Genomic DNA, 22,071 nt, shown 5'->3' with positions numbered 1-22,071 from the left:
TTCGAAAACCTGGATAACTGGGTGGGGGAGGGATAGCTCAGTGGTTTGAGCATTGGCCTGCTGCTAAACCCAGGGTTGTGAGGTCAATCCTTGAGGGGGCCATTTAGGGATCTGGGGCAAAAATTGGGGATTGCTCCTGCTTTGAGCAGGGGGTTGGACTACATGACTTCCTGAGGTCCCTTCCAACCCTGGTATTCTATAATAATCTGTTTTGGTGCCTAAATCGGAGCTGAGCTGGGATTTGGGAACATGTCCCTAAGGCAGGAGCTTCTGGGGTCTCATTCCCTCACGGGGAACAAACATTCAGGAGTCTCCAGGCTCTGGATTAATTTGAAGTGTCCTCAAGCTAGACACCACTGGGGCCAAAAGGCCATTCTGAAGCACGGGAGCACCTCAGCATGGCCCTGCCCCCCCGAGATTACAGGCTGACAAAGCCTGGCCTTGGGAAGGTGGCTGCCTCCCAGGCAATGATTTTTGAGACTCTCAGCAGCATCACCGGGTAATTAGTAAATTAGTAATTAAATGTCCTCTGCCTGCTGGGGGAGCAGATTCCGAGGTTTTAGGCCGAGTAATCCCATGGCATCTGCCCCAGCGTCTGTCACAGATCTTAGTTACGACCCCGTTGCTGGCTTTAACATTTGCTTCTTCACCTTGCTGCAGGCAGGTTCCGGCTCGCTGCTCTCCGGCCGCCAGCCACCTTCCCGAGCAGGTCGTGCTCCCTTTGGGAATGCCCAGAGCATTATGGCGACGCACTGGCCTTCGAGCAGCATGGCAACGGGCTGTCCCATCCCCAGGTCAGTCACAGCGCTGGGAGAACATGGAGCCAGCCAGGTCGGAGCCTTAGTTGGGAAGTCTGAGACCAGTCCAAGCAAGGTCCATCATCAGCAACAAAATGAAAACCGAGCCCAGATCTGTAAAGGCGTTCGGTGGTGCTGTTCTCGGCCCTACAACATCTCTTACTGATTTAGGATTTGAAATCTCACTGCTAGGAGTCAAAATCCCATTGGCTGTCAATGAGAGTTAGGCTATGAAATGCCTAAAGTTCTTTGCAACTCTGGGCCCAGGAGTCTCTGGTTACATCTACGCTGCAAAAAAAAAGACCCACAGCAGCGAGTCTCAGAGACTGAGTCAACTGACGTGGGCTGGCGGGGCTCCTAGCAGTGAAGACACTCAGGCTGGACCCGGGGCTCTGAGACCCACCCGCACTCCCAGCTCCAGCCTGAATATCTACACTGCTGGTGTTAGCCCTGTAACGCAAGCCTTATGAGCCGGAGTCAGCAGCCCTGGACTCTGGGATGCGCTGTGGCGGATTTTTGATTGCAGCGTAGACGTACCCGTACAGATTTAACCCAAGCATTTCTAGAGAACACTAACCACGGACTGCAGCAAGTAACCTTCCAGCCATAGCGCCCTGCCCCCCAGTTCAGATCCACCATCTAGACTGAACAAACTGGGTGCAGCTCATGGGATCCCACAAAGTGCTTGGCAAACCTGCATGAGTGATCACCATTGCTGGGGTAGAAAACCCCTAGGAGCAATGGCCTTGGGGATCCTGCTAGCAACAAGAGGAAGGGCTCACCCAGCTCAAATTCCTTGCTGTGCCAAGCCAGGGCAGCAAACCAAGAGAATCTTTGTATAGGAGCCTTTTCAGGAGGAGCAGGTTCGAGCCAGACATTCACTGGATCCTAAATCCTGCACTGGAAGCATGGAGCAGTCGCACTTAGATGCAATCAGCACAATGATGCCTCTGCTGGGAGCTGGGTGGTGGAAAATGGAAAATGTGATTAGACCCAGCACAGAGGCCCTCTGCCTCCCCGATCCAGGTGTCTGTGGTACGCACTGGGCCAGGGCTAAGTCCATGGAAACGTCACGGGACTGAGCGGAGTTACACTGCACACACCTGGCATTTAACAACCCCACCCTGAATCCTCTGGCTTCTCGCAAAAAGGCTTTGGTGGTGTCATAAATATAAAGGGAAGGGTAACCACCTTTCTGTATACAGTGCTATAAAATCCCTCCTGGCCAGAGGCAACATCCTGTTACCTGTAAAGGGTTAAGAAGCTCAGCTAACCTGGCTGGCACCTGACCCAAAGGACCAATAAGGGGACAAGATACTTTCAAATCTTGGGAGGGGGGAGGCTTTTGTTTTGTGCTCTTTGTTTACGTGGTTGTTCTCTCTCTGAGAGAGGCCAGACAGAAATCCATCTTCTCCAACCCATCATAATCCAAGTCTCCAATATTGCAACCAGTATCGGTAAGCCAGGCAAGGCGGATTAGTTTATCTTTTGTTTTATGTGAATTTTCCCTGTGTTAAGAGGAAGGTTTATTCCTGTTTTCTGTAACTTTAAGGTTTTGCCCAGAGGGGGATCCTCTGTGTTTTGAATCGGAATACCCTGTAAAGTGTTTTCCATCCTGATTTTACAGAGATGATTTTTACCTTTCCTTTTTTTTTAATAAAATCCTTCTTTTAAGAACCTGGCTGATTTTTCCATTATTCCAAGATCCAGCGGTTTGGGTCTTTGATGATTTTGTAACAAATTGGTGAGGATTATTCTCAAGCCTCCCCAGGAAAGGGGGTGTAGGGCTTGGGGGGATATTTTGGGAGGGGAAGACGTCTTCAAGTGGGCTCTTTCCCTGTTCTTTGTTAGCACGCTTGGTGGTGGCAGCATACTGTTCAAGGCCAAGGCAAAGTTTGTACCTTGGGGAAGTTTTCAACCTAAGCTGGTAAGAATAAGCTTAGGGGGTCTTTCATTCGGTCCCCACATCTGTACCCTAGAGTTCAGAGTGGGGAAGGAACCCTGACAGGGGGCTAACTCCAGAGTGGGTTCCCGGCTATGATCTGCTAGCAGAGCTAGCCTGGATGCAGGTCCGTGTCTCTGTGGGGGGGCGGGTCTTAGCACACAGCCATCTCCGTGGCATCCCCCTTGGCTAGCAAAGTGAGGCGCTGCCTAGCAAGGGTTGGCTTTTGCAGATGGTGTCCTAAGATGCCTGTCTCTCCCCATTCCTTGTACAGGACCCCTGGTGCCTAAAGCAGGCCTTAAAACTCACAGTGTGGCCCTTTGATTTTGTAGGTGCCTAAAGGTTTGGTGTGGTCTCACAACACCTCACTCCTTGGGCAGATTCAGGCCTTTGTCTCTCTGTGCATCAGCTTCCCATAGGTACCATGGGGATATTGGCCTCAGCCGATCTGTGCTAATGACCACACAAACCCATCAGGAATGGCTGACCAGAGCTAACTATGTTAAGGACTGTGAGGCACTCGGTGTGTACAGTAAGTCCCCAGGATACACAGGGAACTTATCCTCTGGGACTGAGCAAGGGCACTGGAAGCAAACCTTCCACTGATAGCTGGTCCATGCAGCGATGCCAAGTCACAGCAGCTGAGGATCCAGCCCTCAAGTCCTAACATACCTCAAGGGGTCATCTAGACATGCCCATGCTGAGGCAGAATTAAGTATACCTAGACCATCCCTGACAGGTTCTTATAAACCTACAACGTCTGCTACACAGCACAACAGTGGCAAGAAACAAATATTTAATAATGGGCTCTTCAACCTAGCAGAGAAAGGTCTACCATGATCCACTGGCTGGGTGGTGAAGCTATACAAATTCAGACTGGAAATAAGGTGTAACATTTTAACAGTGAAGGTAATTGATCCTAGTCATGGTGGATTCTCCATCACTGACAATTTTTAAATCAAGGATATTTGTTTACAAGCTAGGATCCAGGAGTTATCTGGGGGGAAGGTCTGTGGCCTGTGTTATGCAGATGGTCAGACTAGGTGATTACAATGGTTCCCTCTGGGCTTGGACTCTTTGAAAGGGGCAGGAGGAGAACCGAGCACTCTTGACTCCTAGCCCCATGGGCCCCACACCTTCCTAAACATGGGCAAGGTTCATACGGAAAAATCCATCTCAGTGCCGAACATAGCTGGCCACAAAGCAGCACAATCCATGTGTAGGTCAGAGACTTTTGCCCAATGACATTGCATGGGTGAGAATAAACCCCAAGCCAGAACTGCATGTGTGAGCATGACTCCCCCGGTCCCTACTCCCCCGCATTGCACAATTCATGTTCTGTCCCCAGTCTGGCTTACCCACCCCCCACAGACCCTTTCCTCTTCTGTGCCACCAGACTGCAGCAGTTCAAGCCCCCTTTAATGGCGTTAGCTAAATGCTTGGAGAAGGGCTGGGGCTGACAATATTTTTTAATTATTGGATTTGCTCTGTGTGATGATGATTGGCCTGGTAACAGATGGTTAGCCAAGTTAATCCCCCCTACCCTCATAACTGCCCCCCCCCCCCATCCTCACTCCAGAGCTGGCTTTGCACTGACTGAGCGCAGGTTAGATCAACCAGGCAATAAATTAGCCAAGTCAACACTCAGTGCTGGAGAGCCGTGTGCCAACATGGGAACTCCAGGCTGCTGTGGCTGCTGCTCTGGGCTCCTCTCCCTACCTGCTGGCATCTCTGTCCTGCACTGGGGTCAGCTTGGGGCTAGGCTCTGAGGTTCCACTGCAGGTTAAGTCCGCACAGCTGTATCGGGGGACCGGGGGTGGGGGGTGCGAACACACACACACAGGAGTACCTCTGACAATCAGCGCTGTGCAAAAACTTCCCCAATGACCTTGAACCTTCTCAGCTAAGAATAGATTTGGGTTCTAGGCCATTAGTCCAGATCCCAAGGCATTCACTTGTACACAGTGCTAGGCCCCCCCACGCCTCCATCCACAGGCACCCCCAGCCATTGCACCCTCCAGCCCCACCTCACATTTCCTGCCTTTGCCCCACTCTCCTTGGCCAAAATATCCCCTCCCTTTGCTGGCCACCAGCCCCCATTCCAGGGCTTCCTCTGGAGAGGCTGCAACATGCATGAGCTGGAAAAGGCTCACGCTGCGTGACTGCAGGAGAGGAGTTTCGCTCCAAGTGTCTGGGGAGAGCGAGGCTGGGAAAGACAGGCAGAATGGTATGTTCTGGAAGCATGGACCCCTTTCAGCTCCTCCCACAGCTGGTGAAATCCCAGCTCTCCAGCTGGCCTCAGAGAGACGAGGATGGAGGCAACAGATCGCAGCTCTAGGCACATCCCACCTTTGTCTCACTTGGGGGTGGGGGGGCTGGTGCAGATTTTAAACAAACACATCTGGGCTTGGCTCTGTCCAAATGAACTGAATCTGACTTCACAGGGGAGGCAAGGCAAGCGTGGCATGTGTGTCTCCGTGACATTGTCACCTGGTAGGGCTTGGGGAGCACTGCCCAGTGGCACTGCGCAGGGGACAAGAAGGCTGTAGATCTGGTGCCTAGTTCCTGGCTTTGCCACAGATTCACCGTGTGCCCTTCAGCACTTAGCCTGGCTGGTCCCCAGGTACCCCATCTGTCCAATGGGAGTGATGAAATTTCCCTGCCTCGCAGGCTGGGGGCTGTCATGGGGTGAAATAACAACTATTTGTCCCATCCTGAACACAGGCTAAAGGGCCATGGGGCTGGATGGGCCCTGTACCGGGGCATTGCAGGCCTGACTTCTGAAGGGGCATGCAAATCTATTGCTCCATTCCTCTCTGTGTCACCCTGCCAGGCGAGCGAGAGCAGAGCCCAGCAAAGCCTGCCGGGTTCTGTACTACCAAGTGCTCTGCCCTCTGGGCAGCAGCTCCGGGTGTCACTGATGGGTTTGCGCAGTCATTAGCATGGATAGGCTGAAGCTGTTATAACAGCTCCATGGCTGCCTGGCTAGAGATATTACAGGGAGTAGATAAAGCACGGGGCCAGACCCCAGCATCTAGGCTTCAAAGCCACAGGCCTCATGAGCTGAAAGAGAATGTGATGGGGGCAGGGCCCACTGGTTAGTAGTATTGGGGCTTTGATGCTCTATGGGCATCTGACAAGTAGGGTACATCTACACGGCATTGTAAACCCAGGTCTGTGGGACCTGCAGCTTAGTGTTTCCAAGCCCTTGCTTATGCGTCCATCCCGCATTGTAAACCCAGGTTTCCAGCCATCCTGGTGCATCCGCACTGCACTATGCAAACACGAGTCAGATCTTCTGCTTCTAGGGATCCAGGCTTGACTGTGTCCACCCTGCAAAATGACAGGGCCTGGACCCGAGACACAGCAAGATTTGTGTTCAGACCCAGCCTCAGTGTAAGTCCCAGGTCCTGAGCGTTTGCTGACTCAAGTTAGACTGATCTGAGGGTGGACAGTAGAGGGGTTTGGGCTCAAATGTGGGTCTGAACCTGGGTTTACAATGTAGTGTAGATGTACCCTTAGCCCTGTAGCGCAAGTCCAAGCCAGCTGATGACCCAGCTCTGAGACTTGCTGCCTCAGGGGCTTTTATCAGACTTTCCCACTGCACTGGGGATGGGGTATTGCAGCACAGCTGTGCTGTGTGCGAGGGAGAGGGATGTGGGTGTGACAACCACCATCATCACTGCAAACAGGGATTGGATGGGGGCCCTCCACAGCTGGAGCTAAACGAGCAAGCCCTGTAGCTAGCAGCTACAATAGCCACACACCCTCTGTGGACCAGGGACATCCGCTCATCAGTGGGTCTGTATCAGAGAGCAATGGGGGTGAGGGGCCAAAATACGAGGCCTCTCTCTTGTCCACATTGCCTTCTGGCGCCGGCCACAAGGGGAGCTGGAAAACGGCTGTAAGGCCTCCCAGCCCCGGCAGACAGACTTCTGCTAACTCTGCTTGAGCTAAAAGTAGCAGCGTGGGGGCAAGCTGCCCGAGTCCAAGCCCACCCAGACCCCTGGGGCTGCCAGCACTGCAATGTCCACACCAACGTTTATAGTGCACTAGCTCGAGCAGAACTAGCACAAGTCTGTCTGTCTGGGCTGGGAGGCTCGCTCCCGACTGCAGTGTAGATAGACCCTAAACGGCTGGGTCCCTAGGGGCCAGTTCACCTTCAGTTCAGGTCTTTACTGATGCTGAGCACTGTGGAATGTGATTACTAGTGTGTGTGTGCGTGCACAGGAGGTATGTGTGCATATGTGCACGCTGAGTGTGTATCTGGGCATGGAAGCGCATGCATCGTCACCACACGGGATGTCAGTGTTGTTCACGGGTTTGCGGTGGTGGGCCTGGAGGGGATAAAAGCTCCCCTACTACTGACAGCATTGGGAGTCTCCCCTGTAGCATGAGCAGCAGGAGCCTGCGTCTCCAGAGCAGCGCATGCTGAGCGTTGGCTCAGAGGACCAGCATGGAGACAGCAGTGCCGCCAGTGGATTGGTCTGGGCTGTAGTTGGATGGTTATGGTGGAAGGAGGCAGCAGCGGGAGACAGGCAGAAGGCATGTTCTAGCGGGCAGGAGCCTGGCAAGCAGACCAGGGCAAGGGCTGGGGAGGCCCCCAGGGGAGATGTAGCAGGGACGGCAGACCTGCTTCTGGTACCATGAGGCTGGGGGCTGCCCATCCACCTCCAGGGCTGCAGAACAGCGAGTTACCGTGGGACCAAACAGCAATGCTGCAGGAGGACGAGGCCAAGCCTGTGTGGAGTGAGCGTGCCCACTGCTCATGCAGCCAGCTTCCCTGGCAAGCAAGGAGCAACTAGAAGCACAAATCCACACGGTGGGTCTGATTCTCCCCTGCCCTGCCCCTTCGTCATCATTTACACTGGGACAACAAACGCTAGCGGGCCAGACTTGTAGCCTCAGCACAGAGGAGCTAGATGTCGAGACAGACCAAGCACATGGCAGCTGTGTAAGGTCTGGGGCACTACTTGTTCTGTACAGCCTTCTAGAGTGAGGCTGGTATCATGGATGTGCTGGGGGGCTTAGCAGGCGACACTCAGGGGCACCTTTCCTCAGGGTTCAAGCAGCTCCAACGATTTGGTTAAGTGCATTTGTGTGTCACTGGGCTTCACATTCTTGACATCGTTTTCACCCACGTGGGCTGAGATGTTCCTGGGGCGCGCCCCGTCCTTTGTCCTGGGAAGATCAGGGCAGGTCCATGGCAGGGAGTGGCTGGGCTGGGCGTAGCACATGGCATGGAGTCCCAAGGGGCGGCCTCTTCTCTGGCTGCTCAGAAGTGCCGGGCCGGAGCACCAGGGAGAGTCACGCGGACCTTGCAGCAGGGATCACCCACCCATCCCCTGAAAGGTTAATGCGCCAACTCGATTATTCAGGCCCAGCTTGTGGGCGGGGAGAGAACAATACGGGGTGGGTTAGGCAGGCAGTTCTCCAATGCGCCGTGTGGCCAGGGCCCGGGACAAGCCCCTCTGCTCATGAGAACAGAGCCCTGGGAGCTCTAGTGACACCCTGGGGGACCACCCGCTGCCCCAGCCAGAGGGGAGCGGGAGGAGCGGCAGGACTGTTGTGGCGTTGGCAGTTTTCTCTCTGCTGATACCCGATCTGTCGCTAGCACTATTATTAATTATCCTCATCTCAGGCCCCAATCAGGGCCCATTGTGCTAGGTGCTGTACTCCAAAGACCTTACCCTCTGAGGGTCTAGTCCAAAGCCTGCTGAGTGAGTGCAAAGGCTTGGGCTCAAGCCCGAAAGCCAGAATCACACAAGTGGGGAATCTCTGAGTTGGCTCGAGTCCTAGCTTTGCCACCTGCGAAGTGACTCTGGGCAAGTCGCCGCTCTGTGCCTCAGTTTCCCCACCTGTACAATGGGGACAGTGAAGCTTATCTACAGCGATTGGCAGGGGCACTGGGAGGTGTAATTAGTGACTGACTGTAACGAGCTTTGAGATCCACAGGTGAAAGGCCTGCTGTGCCCCATGCCATTTACTCATCACTTGTCTCAGGGTTTTCCAGAAGGAGCAGGTCTAACAGTGGGCTCAGGGGTAGAGGGATGGGGCAGAGACTCCAGAGCTTGGGCAGGACGAGATGCAGCATCCTTTGTCCCATGATCCCCAGCTGGGCCCTCACTCTGCCCCTTGGTAGCCAGGACCCCGGGAAACCCCTGCAGGACTGAAGCGGGCAAGAGGAAGGACTCTCACGGAGCGAAGGCATGTAGGAAAGGGCTGGGCCTTCCTACCCCACCTTGGCCAGCCCAGGGGGAAGGGGCTATTTTTGACAAGCGGTGCGTGAGCTGGCGGGGCGGGGCGGGGGGGAAGAGAGGCCCCGGGGCTTTGGCTGTTCTAAATGATCTCAACGTGCCTAAGCCCCATCAAGGGGATCGGGGGAGAGCAATCTGACAGCTAGCTCCTCTCCGCATTAGCCCAGCGTCATAATTCTGCTGAGGGCAGGGGGATGGCTGCCGCTACAGATGGCGGCTGTCAGAGATCTAGGTCAGGATTTGAGACCACGGAGAGGGTCTAATTGTCACTGGAGTGTGGGGGGAAGCAGGAGGGGCTACAGTAAGGGGTGGCTAGTCCAGGTTCCAGCTGGGGGGTGGTGGTTTGCAGAAGTTGGTAGCTGGGGCAGGGTGAGGCAATTCAGGCTGAATGCCAAGGAAGGGGGATTGGTTCCAGACAAGTTTCCAGGAGCATTGCCCATGACCCTGGCCCAAATACCCAGAGCTGAGAGCACTGAAGCCTGGCCAGGCAAGAGCTACCTAGCCAACAACACCTCCCGCTCCCTGTGCGTGGCTGAGGGTGTGGGAGACAGAAGGGTTTTTCTGTACTTTGCCCTGCTGTTTTTTATTTGATCTCCTGGGATATCCCCATTTCTACAGCCCTTTCTCCTTCCCCAGCCCCATGGCACTGCAGCCATGTCCCCCCAGCATGGAGCTGTGCCTTGGAGACTCACTGCTGTTCCACGCTGGGCTCATTTCAAGCTGGGTGTGAGCCCTTCCCTTTCCTTCCTAGCCAGTGGCTGAGCCCTCGGTGCTGATCCAGGAAGTCAGGGACCTAAACGGGTCCCAGGCTGGCTGCTCACTCTGCCCTGCCCTGCACTGCACGCCTTTACAATGAGCTTGACAAACACTGGGACAGGCTCTGCCAAAGTCCTCTCCAGGTCCTTGACCTGGATTTTGGAGCAACCAGAAAAGAGACTGGTCCCATAGAGTCTGTCCCAGCGATGCAGGGGCAGGACTGTGGGAACTGGCTGGGGCTGTGTGGTGCCTTCTGCAGTGCAAGCCAATCAGCAAGGCTCAGAGTCAAGTCCCACAGGTCTTGAGTTCGGGTGCAATGAATAACATGGGGCACAGCACTGTTCGTCACAGGGGGTTTGTTCTTTCCCTGCTTTCCCCAGGGGAAAGCTGTGTGTGCAGGGGCGAGACGTCCCCGACATGGGAGTTCTACTTACCAGAGCGCAGGTCCATCTGTAGTATTTCTCTGTCCTCACTTACGAGGGGTCGTCTCCATGTGGCCCTTGGAAGGTGCGCCACCCCCCGAAGGGTTGGTTTGCAATGGCTCACCCAACATCGGAAGTCTGTGGTGAAGCGCAGGGCAGCCCGTTGCCGTACCACGGTCAACCTAGTGACAGAGGATGTGAATGTACTCAACGCTTTTTTTGCCTCTGTCTTCACGAACAAGGTCAGCTCCCAGACTACTGCACTGGACAGCACAGTATGGGGAGGAGGTGACCAGCCCCCTGTGGAGAAAGAAGTGGTTCGGGACTATTTAGAAAAGCTGGACGAGCACAAGTCCATGGGGCCGGATGCACTGCATCTGAGAGTGCTAAAGGAGTTGGCAGATGTGATTGCAGAGCCATTGGCCATTATCTTTGAAAACTCATGGCGATCGGGGGAAGTCCCGGACAACTGGAAAAAGGCTAATGTAGTGCCAATCTTTAAAAAAGGGAAGAAGGAGGATCCGGGGAACAACAGGCCAGTCAGCCTCACCTCAGTACCTGGAAAAATCATGGAGCAGGTCCTCAAGGAATCAATTCTGAAGCACTCAGAGGAGAGGAAAGTGATCAGGAACAGTCAGCATGGATTCACCAAGGGCAAGTCATGCCTGACTAATCTAATTGCCTTCTATGATGAGATAACTGGCTCTGTGGATGAGGGGAAAGCAGTGGACGTGTTGTTCCTTGACTTTAGCAAAGCTTTTGACACGGTCTCCCACAGTATTCTTGTCAGCAAGTTAAAGAAGTATGGGCTGGATGAATGGACTATAAGGTGGATAGAAAGCTGGCTAGATTGTCGGGCTCAACGGGTAGTGATCAATGGCTCCATGTCTAGTTGGCAGCCGGTATCAAGTGGAGTGCCCCAAGGGTTGGTCCTGGGGCCGGTTTTGTTCAATATCTTCATAAATGATCTGGAGGATGGTGTGGATTGCACCCTCAGCAAGTTTGAAGAAGACACTAAACTGGGAGGAGAGGTAGATACACTGGAGGGTAGGGATAGGATACAGAGGGACCTAGACAAATTAGAGGATTGGGCCAAAAGAAATCTGATGAGGTTCAACAAGGACAAGTGCAGAGTCCTGCACTTATGACGGAAGAATCCCATGCACTGCTACAGACTAGGGACTGAATGGCTCGGCAGCAGTTCTGCAGAAAAGGAACTAGGGGTTACAGTGGACGAGAAGCTGGATATGAGTTAACAGTGTGCCCTTGTTGCCAAGAAGGCCAATGGCATTTTGGGATGTATAAGTAGGGGCATTGCCAGCAGATCGAGGGATGTGATCATCCCCCTCTATTTGACACTGGTGAGGCCTCATCTGGAGTACTGTGTCCAGTTTTGGGCCCCACACTACAAGAAGGATGTGGAAAAATTGGAAAACGTCCAGCGGAGGGCAACAAAAACGATTAGGGGACTGGAACACATGACTTATGAGGAGAGGCTGAGGGAACTGGGATTGTTTAGTCTGCAGAAGAGAAGAATGAGTGGGGATTTGATAGCTGCTTTCAACTACCTGAAAGGGGGTTCCAAAGAGGATGGATCTAGACTGTTCTCAGTGGTAGCTGATGACAGAACAAGGAGTAATGGTCTCAAGTTGCAGTGGGGGAGATTTAGGTTGGATATTAGGAAAAACTTTTTCACTAGGAGGGTGGTGAAACACTGGAATGCATTACCTAGGGAGGTGGTGGAATCTCCTTCCTTAGAAATTTTTAAGGTCAGGCTTGACAAAGCCCTGGCTGGGATGATTTAATTGGGGATTGGTCCTGCTTTGAGCAGGGGGTTGGACTAGATGACCTCCTGAGGTGCCTTCCAACCCTGATATTCTATATTCTATGATTTTGCCTTCCTACAGCCTCTGCCTCTCTCCCTGCACACAATCACTCCCCTGAAACTCCGCAGTTCTTTCGCTTGCACAGCCAGGAGGGATCGTTAGATCATCTCGTCTGACCTCCTGCATAACACACGTCAGAGAACCTCTCCCAGGCATTTCGGAGTCAAGCCCATAACGTCTGCTTCAGCTGGAGCAGATCCAGTAAAGAGACACCCAGACCTGCCCGCAAGTCACGGTGAATCCACCACGTCCCTACGGAAGCTGTTCCAATGATTAGTTACCCTCACTTAGGTCTAGCCTGAGTTTGCCTGGCTGCATGTGTAGCTGGTGCTTAGGGTGATGTCACTTGGGCAGACAGGTAGCGTGGCAGAGGCCGGACTCTGCCGAGACCAGGGCTCTATTCCAAGTTCCGTTAGAAGTGACCTGGTACAACCGCTGTGCTGTCCAAGCTTTAACGGGGGAGGCAGAATAATTCCCTCTGGTAGAGGAGGGGGACCACTGTTGCCACCTTAACTATCTAAGGTATTGGGATAGGTACTAAGAACCCCTCCCCATAGTATCTGAGCACTACTGTATTTATCCTCACAACACCCCTGTGCGGCAGGGCATGCTATTAACCCCATGGATTAAAGCTGGGTCTTCTAAACCCTAGGCTAGTGCCCTAACCCCTGGATAATCATTCCTCCCTCTGTACTGCTCTCCTGTTGCAGGCAGTTCCATAGGCTGCTTGTCCTGCGTGCAGAAGTTTTTTCTTGTTTTCGTTTTAAATTCACTGGCCACTAACGAGATTGAGAGAGCGATTGGGGCTAATGTTTACAAAAGTGGCAAACTTTGCATTTCATGAGCTGACCATCACATCGGCTGCTGATGGCTGAGACGCTGAGCTCCTTTTTGGAAAGAGTCTTCAGCAAGAACAAGAAAGAAAAGGAATGTGGATGATCAGGGAGTGCGGAAGATCTTAGAAAAATAGTTATTGACAGCACTTAATATCTGGAAAATCTGGTCAAGTGCAAATCAGCACCCACTTGACATACATTGCGGAGCATTAACCATCTGCAAAGGGATGGATGCATCAGGAGATTGGAGAGAAGCAAACAGAGCTTCCAAAAGGTAAAGAGTGAGCCTGGGAATTACCATCCTGAAGGCCTAACTGCTAACCCTAGTGAAATAATGGAACACACACACACACCCACACACACACACACACACCGCCCCTAGAGGAGAATGAAACCACAAGAAATATTGGGTGGGACTCTAGAGAACGGAACTTGCCAGACAAATGTGATTCCTTTTTTTAGGTTAGCATTACGGAGCAGTATGTCGGCCAAGCGTTTGGGCACTTGCCTGGATCTTGGGAGACCAGGGTTAAATTTCCGGCTCTTCCACAGGCTTTCTGTGTGATGCTGGGCAACTTAGTCTCTTTGTGCCCTAGTTCCCTCTCTGTGCGATGAAGCTAACAGCAGTGCCCTACGTCACAGGGGGCTGCTAAGGGAACATATTAAAGATTGTGACGTGCTCAGATATTACACTCACGGGAGCCAGAGAAGTATCTAAGCTGGATATTGCAGCTGGATTTTTTTACAAAGGCTCGGCTATTTTATGATCAATCATGACACAAGTAGTTAATGGGCTAAGTTTCTGCTCTCAGTTACACCTGTGCAGCTGCAGCCTGGTCCAAAGTGATGCATTTAGTTTGGCACAATCCCTTGATTTCTGCTCTCATCTCTGAGCATCCAACCCCAAGGTTGTCAATGGAGGTTGCATGGGTATAAACAAGAGCACAGTTCTACCCACTCATGCTAAGATAAGCAAGTCAAATCCTCATGCTCCATGGCTTAGGACGTGGCCACTCCCAGAAGCAGAAATGAGCAGCCAATTGCCTGATATGGGGCACGATCGCTCCCACCCAATGAAAACCCACAGAAGGGGGCCAGGAGAACTCTATAAGCTTCCATTGTGGGAGTTTTCCTTACTAGTTGTGGAGGTTGAACTCCCCCATTCTGATATGGCACAGGCAGAGGGCTTGGGCCCAGAACCTACAGATCCCCTGAGATCTATGGGAGACCGGGGCAACTTAATGGAGATTCTGTCTCTCCACACCAGCCCCAGGAGCCCTCTCCCTCCCCTCCAGGTCCCTGGTAGCCTGGCTCCATTGGAGCCATACTGCCAAGAACTGCCTTATCTGTGACTTCTCCTGTAAACCCTTCTAGCCCCCAACCATGGAGGAGGCTCTGCAGAACAGTCCATGCAGCCTCTGGTTATCGTCCCGACTGGGACCTATGCGGGAATGAATGTCTTCCCTGACTGTCCCCCAGCCCCTCACCATCTTCCATGCATTGGACCCTCTCCATCCCTCCAAGGGCTATTAGAGGGAGGTGGCACCATGAAGGTGGCTGGCCTCACCCCCTCAGCATGGGAAGGGTAAGTCCCTTCCACACCTGGCTGAAAATCTGCAGCAGAACCTTCCAGGTCCCTTAGCCCAATGGCTGGGATTGTCAACAGAGCCCAAGGAAGTTGGGTGCCCAGCTCACATTCAGGGGTGCCTAATTCCCTTAGTATCTGTTGAGAATCCCCAACTTATGGGTCTAATCCTGCGGACAGCAAAGAAGTCAATGAGTTTAACTGTGCGGCGTTAGTACGCCAGCATTTGTCATTATCTGTGACTTGCATCTAAGTGTTCAGCGAGTTCAGCATTACCACATCATGGATACACTGGAGCAAACTCTTGGAGGCACTGGCTGAGGTTGGCCAGCCTGTGACGGGGGTGCAGCATGGCTTGGTGTATTGAATTCTCGCCAAGCGGTACATTTCCTGCCAACTGAAGGGTTTGCCCCAGCCAAACAGCCTGGCTTGGCCTGTCGCTTTGAGTGCCACAAAGCTTCGCCACCATTCAATGAAAGCACGTCCCAGACTGGCCTCACCACAGCCACATTCCCGGGTATGTCTGAAAGGGGTTTTACTGTGGCAGGAAGGGCGGGTCCGTGGTTAGGACCCCAGCTGAGGACCCCGAGGACACAGGTTAGATTCCCCAGACCTTCTGTATGACTGTGGTTAAGTCACCGAGGCGACATCTCCCCTGCAATCAGTGGTGTGTCTGCAGCATGGGCAGATATAGCCACGTTAGCCTTGAGCGAGCTCAAAACGCAGCAGCAGCACGGACACCCAAGACTATGTACTCAAGCAGCCAGCCCTCGCTGCTGCTGTTACTCAGAGCTGGCTCTGGGTGCTACCCATTTTGCCTTCACACCTCCAACTGCAATGTAGCTGCTCCCCATCTGTACAAGGGGGATAACAGCAGTGTCCTACCTCACAGCTGTGATGGCAGGATTGTGAGGGGCTCGGATGTTTGGTAACAGGGGCCACAGAAGCAAGTTAGCTAGATTAACTGCACCGGAAACTGGGGCTGCCATTTTTCCTCAGGGCGGCTGCAGCGCAGACCACGCCGCGTGCTCAGCCCTGTGGGTCTGGCTCACCCCAAACATCAGCCTCAGGGACATCATTACCAACCCACTGTGTGCAAACGGTTTGAAAGCCCTTGGCAAGGTGGCATCATTCTCCAAAATGCAGCAAGCCCTTTTCTCAGGATTGCTACGTTCTAAAAGCGTCTTCGGCTTTGACATGGCACCAGCCAATGGCAGAGACCAAACAGGGTGTCCAGGAAGAGCAGGGTGATTGCTAATGGAATCACCAGGGCATATGCTAAAGCTCATGTGCACTTTAATTCCCTGGGAAGCAAACGGGGGCGGTTTGAACAGGCCCACACTCGGAGTCAGAAATAGCTTGGATCTGCTGGAGCTAAGGGGTTTATAGGGTTCAGTTACTAGTCTTTGATCTCTTCAGACCAGGTTTCAAACCTGATTTAGGTCACAAATGAAATGGCCTGCGTGGCTATTAGCCTGCCTCATGCGATCGCCCCGCAGCTCAGAGGCAGCTGGCATTTTCTGCTTAGCAGAAAGACTGGACCAGAAGGGCTGGTGCAGGACCAAGAGGTGGCATCAGCAAAGCCTTGTAAGGCCCCCCATTGGGGGCAGCCCCAAAAGCTATAGGGCAGCACTATGGAGCATCGGCAGGGGTGTATGTGGGACCCGGGGCTGGACAAGCAGGGGCAGCGACAGGTCAGGAAGGAGGGGCACTGGCAGAGCTCTGGAGGGGGCTCTGGAATGGACTGGCAGGGAAGGATCCAGATGCACAGGCAGAGCTGTGCATGAGGGATCTGGGGTGGAATCGCCAGGGCTGAGGGCACGGTGTCAGGCCCTGGGCACACGGGCAGAGCTGGATGGAGGAGCGGGCCCCGGGCATCCATGCCTGCACCGTGCCTGGCTCTGAGCCTCGAAGGGCACGTCTACACTGCAACAACAGACCCCAGGCATGCCCCCGGCTGCCCTGGATCAAACGACTCGAGATCATGGGTCTTGGGCTGCAGGGGAGGGTCTCAGAGCCCGTGCTCCAGCCTGAGCCCTGCGAGCCTGGGTCAGTTGACCCAGGCTCTGAGACACGGTGCAGCAGGGGTTTTATTGCCATGTAGCCGTACCCTAATGAGGGGAGCTCTAAAGGGGGAAGCAATGGGCACTTTACACAGTGCCAGCATCAGCATTTGGGTGGAATGGAGCCGCTGGGCCCGTGGTGGGACTCGGGCAGTACAACAGAGATGAACACAGCAGTCGCTTCTCTCCGGGGCTCGTTAACGTGTTCATCTCATTAGAGTCCATGGCTGCTCTGCAAATCCCATGTGATTTCAGCTCTGGCGCAGCCCAGTCTGTGCTCGGGGTGGTCTGGCCAAGACCATGTTCTGCCAGGGTGTGGGCTCATCCCCAGACTGTGCCGGGGTGCAGCGCACCAGGCAGCGAAGGGTCTGATCTGGGGCCAGTCTGTCTGCACAAGCTCCACGTCAGCCTCAAGCTGCTGCTCACTCCCCATGGCCCTGGGGCTTTTTCCAGGGGATCTCTGAAGCTGCTCCTGTCCATCCTATGAAGTCTCCATCAGGGTAAGTCAGTGGTGCTTCCTGGTAGGGGCAGCTCATCCCAGGACTCTTTGGGGGTGTCCAGATCAACTCCTCTCCATCCCAGCACTGTGGGCAACTGCACCGGATCCCGTGGCCGCCTGTTTCTTTGGGTAAATTCAGCTGGGATCAAACTGGCATGGAGTGAACCCTGCCCTGCAGTGACCTGGCGAGATCGGCCTAGCAGGGGAGAGTCAGACCCAGTGACCAGCCAGGGAAAGGAGAGAAAAGAGCTGAGATGCAGCATGGTTGGGAGAAGGCCCTGGCAGGGCAGCCACTACAGAGAGTCTCTCCCATCTTGTCTCCTTAGGACCCCTTAGCAGGGCTTCTCCAGGGTCCCGAGCTCAGGAGCTGCTGCAGGGAGGGTTCCCCACGGGGAGGCTGGGTTGGGAGGTGGATCTGGGAGGTGCCTACAAGACAAACTAAGTCTAATGAGAGCTACTGGAGGATGAGACTTGGGGTTAGATTCAGGCCTGGGCTGCATTCATAGCAACACCCCCCCCCATGTCCCCTGCTCTGTCCTCCAGGGCCAGCCGCCCACCCCAGCCACCTGCTGCTACCCAGCATCCAGGGTAGAAACTAATCACTAGGAATGGGCTCCTGGCAATGGTGAAGTGGGCCAGGATTCCCTCCCCACAGGACCCTGACCCACACCATCTCCCTGCTGAGCAGACCCCTCCCGATCCAGTCTGCATGGAAGCAAAGGCCCCAGCGTTCTCAAGGCAAGATGGCTGGGTGCCCTGCCAAGTCCCACATAGAAGTAGTGTTCTCTAGTGGTTAGCACCAGGGACTGGCAGCCAGGAGATCTGGGTTCTGTCCCCAGCTCTGCTACAGACTTGCCACGTGACCCTGGGCCAATCCCTCCCCCCTCTGTGCCTCAGTTTCCCCATCTGTAGACTAGAGATGATAATGTGAGGAGACTAAACACATTCCGGTTGGTTCAGGGCTTTGAGATCCTCACTGTTGGTGCCAGGGACAGGGAAAGGATTAATTAAGCAGCAGGATGCAGGGATGAAATAGGCATCCTGAGCCCCAGGGAATTTATGACATCTTAGACTTGGTCCCATTCTAATCCAAAGCCCCCCAGCCACCTGTGAACAGCAGCCCTGTAATTTCCAATAGCCCCGGTTTAAAGGCTAAAGCCCTCAAATCCCAAATTGTGCTGCCCTGTCAGAGCAAGGGTTTATCGGTGGGTTATACAACCAGCAGAGGCACCTGGCTGGGTGGTGGGGGGCGGAGATCAGGGGCTGGTGGCAGCCGCGAAAGTGACAGTGTCAGCACTTGAAAGAATCAGCAGCCACGTTTTAAAGGCTAACACGCTCTGATCCCCTCGGCACTCCACCCCGCTTCCTTCACCGGGCCCAAACCTGTGCGGCACGCAGAGCCCTGAGCCCCCATTTACATGAACGGCAATTGGGAGCACTCAGCACCTTGTAGGATTGGGCCCCATGTACATAAACCCAGTATGTCAAGCCCCTGGGAAGGAGCTCCTGGGATTTGCTTATGTAACCATCATATTTACAGCTCAGAGCCTGTTGTAAAGCAGTTTTGATGGACAGGAGGAATCTGGAGCCCAGCAGGGTCCCTGCTGGCTGGGCTCCCGTCCTCAGAGGGACCTCACCCACAAGCTGGGGGGAGCACAGTCTATGGATACATGAGGCCCCTTGCTTTTCAGAGCTCTCTTTCCATGGCCCTCATTTGGATCCCATCCACTTCCTCTGCTCCCCAATTCCCACGGATTCTCCTTCTACCGCGAGGAACCACGACTAACAGGCATCATATGCATCCGATGAAGTGAGCTGTAGCTCACGAAAGCTCATGCTCAAATAAACTGGTTAGTCTCTAAGGTGCCACAAGTACTCCTTTTCTTTTTTCTTTTTACGAATACAGACTAACACGGCTGTTACTCTGAAAACTGCACCCTTGGGATCCTGCTGCGAAGCCGGCATGAATAGCTGGGGAGGGGGAAGTTCTGTTTGGGAAAGGGGGTATCTCCAGCTCTGCACAGCGCCCCTTACCTCACCTGGGCAAATCTCAGTGACTCCTGCTGGTGCAGAGGGACGTAGGCTGGTCGGGTGGGTTGACTGCTTGCAAAGGAGCCAGGAGACCTGTGGTCTTGGCCTAGCTCTGCAGCTAGCTGGGGTGGGACGCTAGCACCTCTCTGTGTCTGTGTCCCCATCGGTGCCTGGGGGCAATGGTGCTCACCCATCTTTGTAAAGGGCTTGGAGGTCTCTGGGTGCTAAGAATTAATACCGTAGATGTCCTGGCCCTGATTCTGCACAGGAGAGCAGGAACAAGTGAGCAGAGACCCAGGATCTAAGAGCAGGAGAGACCATCTCTAACAGACTTTGACCTTCCCTCTGAGGATCTCAAGGTGTCTGATAAACACTCAGGAGCTCAGCCTCGCGCAGTGAGACAGGCTGCCTATCATTAGCCCTGCTTTACAGATGGGGAAACTGAAGAACAGAGAGGGCAGCAACTTGCCCAAGGTCCCATGGCCCATTTAAAGCAGCACCTCTAAGGAGACAAGCTCCTATTTTACACAGGAAGTTCCTTCTTCATGCTGAGAGCTGGCTCTGCTTTATGTTCTCAGTGGATATTGCTACTCCGACACCCTGATGCAAACAGGAGAACGCTTTCAACTGTGAAAATGATGACTGGTTTTAAAAACGTGTCCTAAGAGTGTTAGAAACCAAGGGCCAGAGCCTCAGCTGATGGCAGCCAGTGGAGTGCCGGTGGGATCTGGCCTGGAGACTCAGTCTCTAGCAGTCACTGATCTTTACTCTGTGCACTTCCACCTAGAATGCCCCAGTCACAGCGCCCTCAGTGGAGTCCGTAGTGACAGGGACTTTTGCTTTAGTTCTGTGTATTTAGGGCGTTCCCTTATTCACCTTGGTGCAAAGCGAGCTACAGAGACCGAGACAGATTCTCTCTCCTGCACAGTGAAGGAAGTTTGGCACTGGGGCCTGGTAATGGGATACGCAGCTCTGATGCCCAGATTTAGGCTCCGAACTCCTGCAGATTTCAGTGGAAGTTAGGAGCCTAAATACCTTTGTGGATCTGCACCTGAGTCACTGATTCAAATCCAGCCCAGGTAAGCAGTGACTGACTGACTGGTGTACGTGAAGCGAGTCTCGGTCACACTGCTGGTGGACAGGCATATACAGGTAGACAGGCATATACTCTGTCGGCCTCAGAGAACTGGCTGGGTCTTGGAGAATGAACCAGTACCCTTTACGTGAGCACTGCAGGGCTGGGCTGAAGCAGCATGTCAGAAACCACAGTCATGGGCACAGTATAAATCCATTACTACTCGCAGCTCACCCTCTATGCCTAACTGGTGACCTTGAGTCTGCAGGGCTGTCAATCAATCTGTCAGCCCATCACCAGTGCTCAAAACAGGCGAAAGACATTAGTACTCGCAGTCCTTTGTATGTGCAGAGTATCTTCCACCTGAGATTCTTACAGAGACTGACAGTCCGGGTCAGTATTTCAAACCAGTTTCAGAGCATGGGATTTCCCTGGCATAGTTAGCGGCAGGTGGGCTCCTTCTAACCCCCTGCAAGCCCCATGGGCTCTTACCATCTCCAAGCCTTGTGCTCTGTGGCAGGTGTGTGAGAACGTGCGCTGTCTTCCATGATCTCCCTGAGTCTAATCAGCAAGAGGCTTTATGGACAACGTAATGTCTTCAGCTCAGGACAATGGGAGCATTCAGCCCCTAAGCTGAGAACAAAGGGGAGAGGGCAAGGGAATGACAGAGATCTCCAATACAGATCTAACCGTGAGCCCATCGTCATTCCAGGAGACCCCAGCAGGTCGTAGTCATTTCCGGTCTAGGGGCCAGACCCCCAGCTGGTGTCATTGGCGCAGGCCTATTGATCTCATTGGAGCCAAGCTGATTCACACCAGCAAGGATCTGGCTTTCCATGAAAACAGGACTGATCAAGTCTCTCTCTCCATGTTCTAGTTTCTTCCACCTCTACCATGCTGCCGACAAGAAACCAACCAGCCAGCTGATCAAGGGAAGACTCTGAGAACTTGGGGATGCACGTAAAACAATTCATTGTGCAATCAAACCATTCCATTATTCACCCCCAGACCACTTTTCTCCTCACGTTGTACACCCCTGCCCCCTCCCCTGTGTCTCTTTGCTGTGTCTTTTGGGTTGTAAGCTCTCTGGGACAGGGGCTGTGCCTTCCTTATGTTTGGAAAGTGCCACATGGGGACCATGACCTAAAACAAATCATATACCATCCTCAAAGGAGAATAGGTAAGTACTTCACCGCCAGTGTGCAGCTAGGAGCAGCCTCTGCCTGGATCGGGAAGGCGCACTGCATGGTGGGAGCTGTAGTCTCCATCTCCATATTAAAGAGGAAGGTGGCTCCAGCTGGGTCCACTTTATGCCAGTTAACCGGGTGCTGGCAAGTTGATTGGGCACCGAGGGGGTAAGTCCCACCCCTGGAGGTCATGACCCCTGCAGCGTGAACCCTAAGAGTAGAAAGGAAAAGTCCATAAAGGATCCGTGCACCACATATGCTAGGTGCAATTAACAGGAAGTACAATGGAACGAACCAGCAGTGGGGGCTGGAGTGCCCTGGGTGAGCCAGGGGCAGGGAACAGGCTCTGGAGGTGGTGTTTGGGGGTTGGGTTGGATGGCCTAAAGGCTGGTATACAGAGAAAGCCGTCCCCAAGGGACTAAGCCACAATTCACTGGATTGGCTGGACTTTGGATCAGGCCCTTAGCTCTTGAGACAAGCTACAGAGTGGCACCGGGCAAGGAGGAGAGTTGCTCACTCCCCATAAGCGGAGGGGGAGTTTTGAGAACAACATTACTGTATATGGAAGGGGCTGGCTGTGGAGATCACGCTTCCATATGGATCCACAGACCAGGTACAGCACAGCCGGCCTCTGAGGCATTTCAGTGCTGACCCACCTCTTGGGGTGAGAGGAGAGTCCAGTCTCCATGGCCCAGTCAGTGCCCCTGCTCTGCTCAGGCTCACAGCAATGCTGGT

This window comes from Natator depressus, chromosome 10, assembly GCF_965152275.1.
Source record: "Natator depressus isolate rNatDep1 chromosome 10, rNatDep2.hap1, whole genome shotgun sequence".
In the NCBI taxonomy this organism is placed as follows: Eukaryota; Metazoa; Chordata; order Testudines; family Cheloniidae; genus Natator; species Natator depressus.
The sequence above is the reverse complement of the archived record's forward strand: the minus strand, read 5'-3'. Positions refer to the sequence as shown.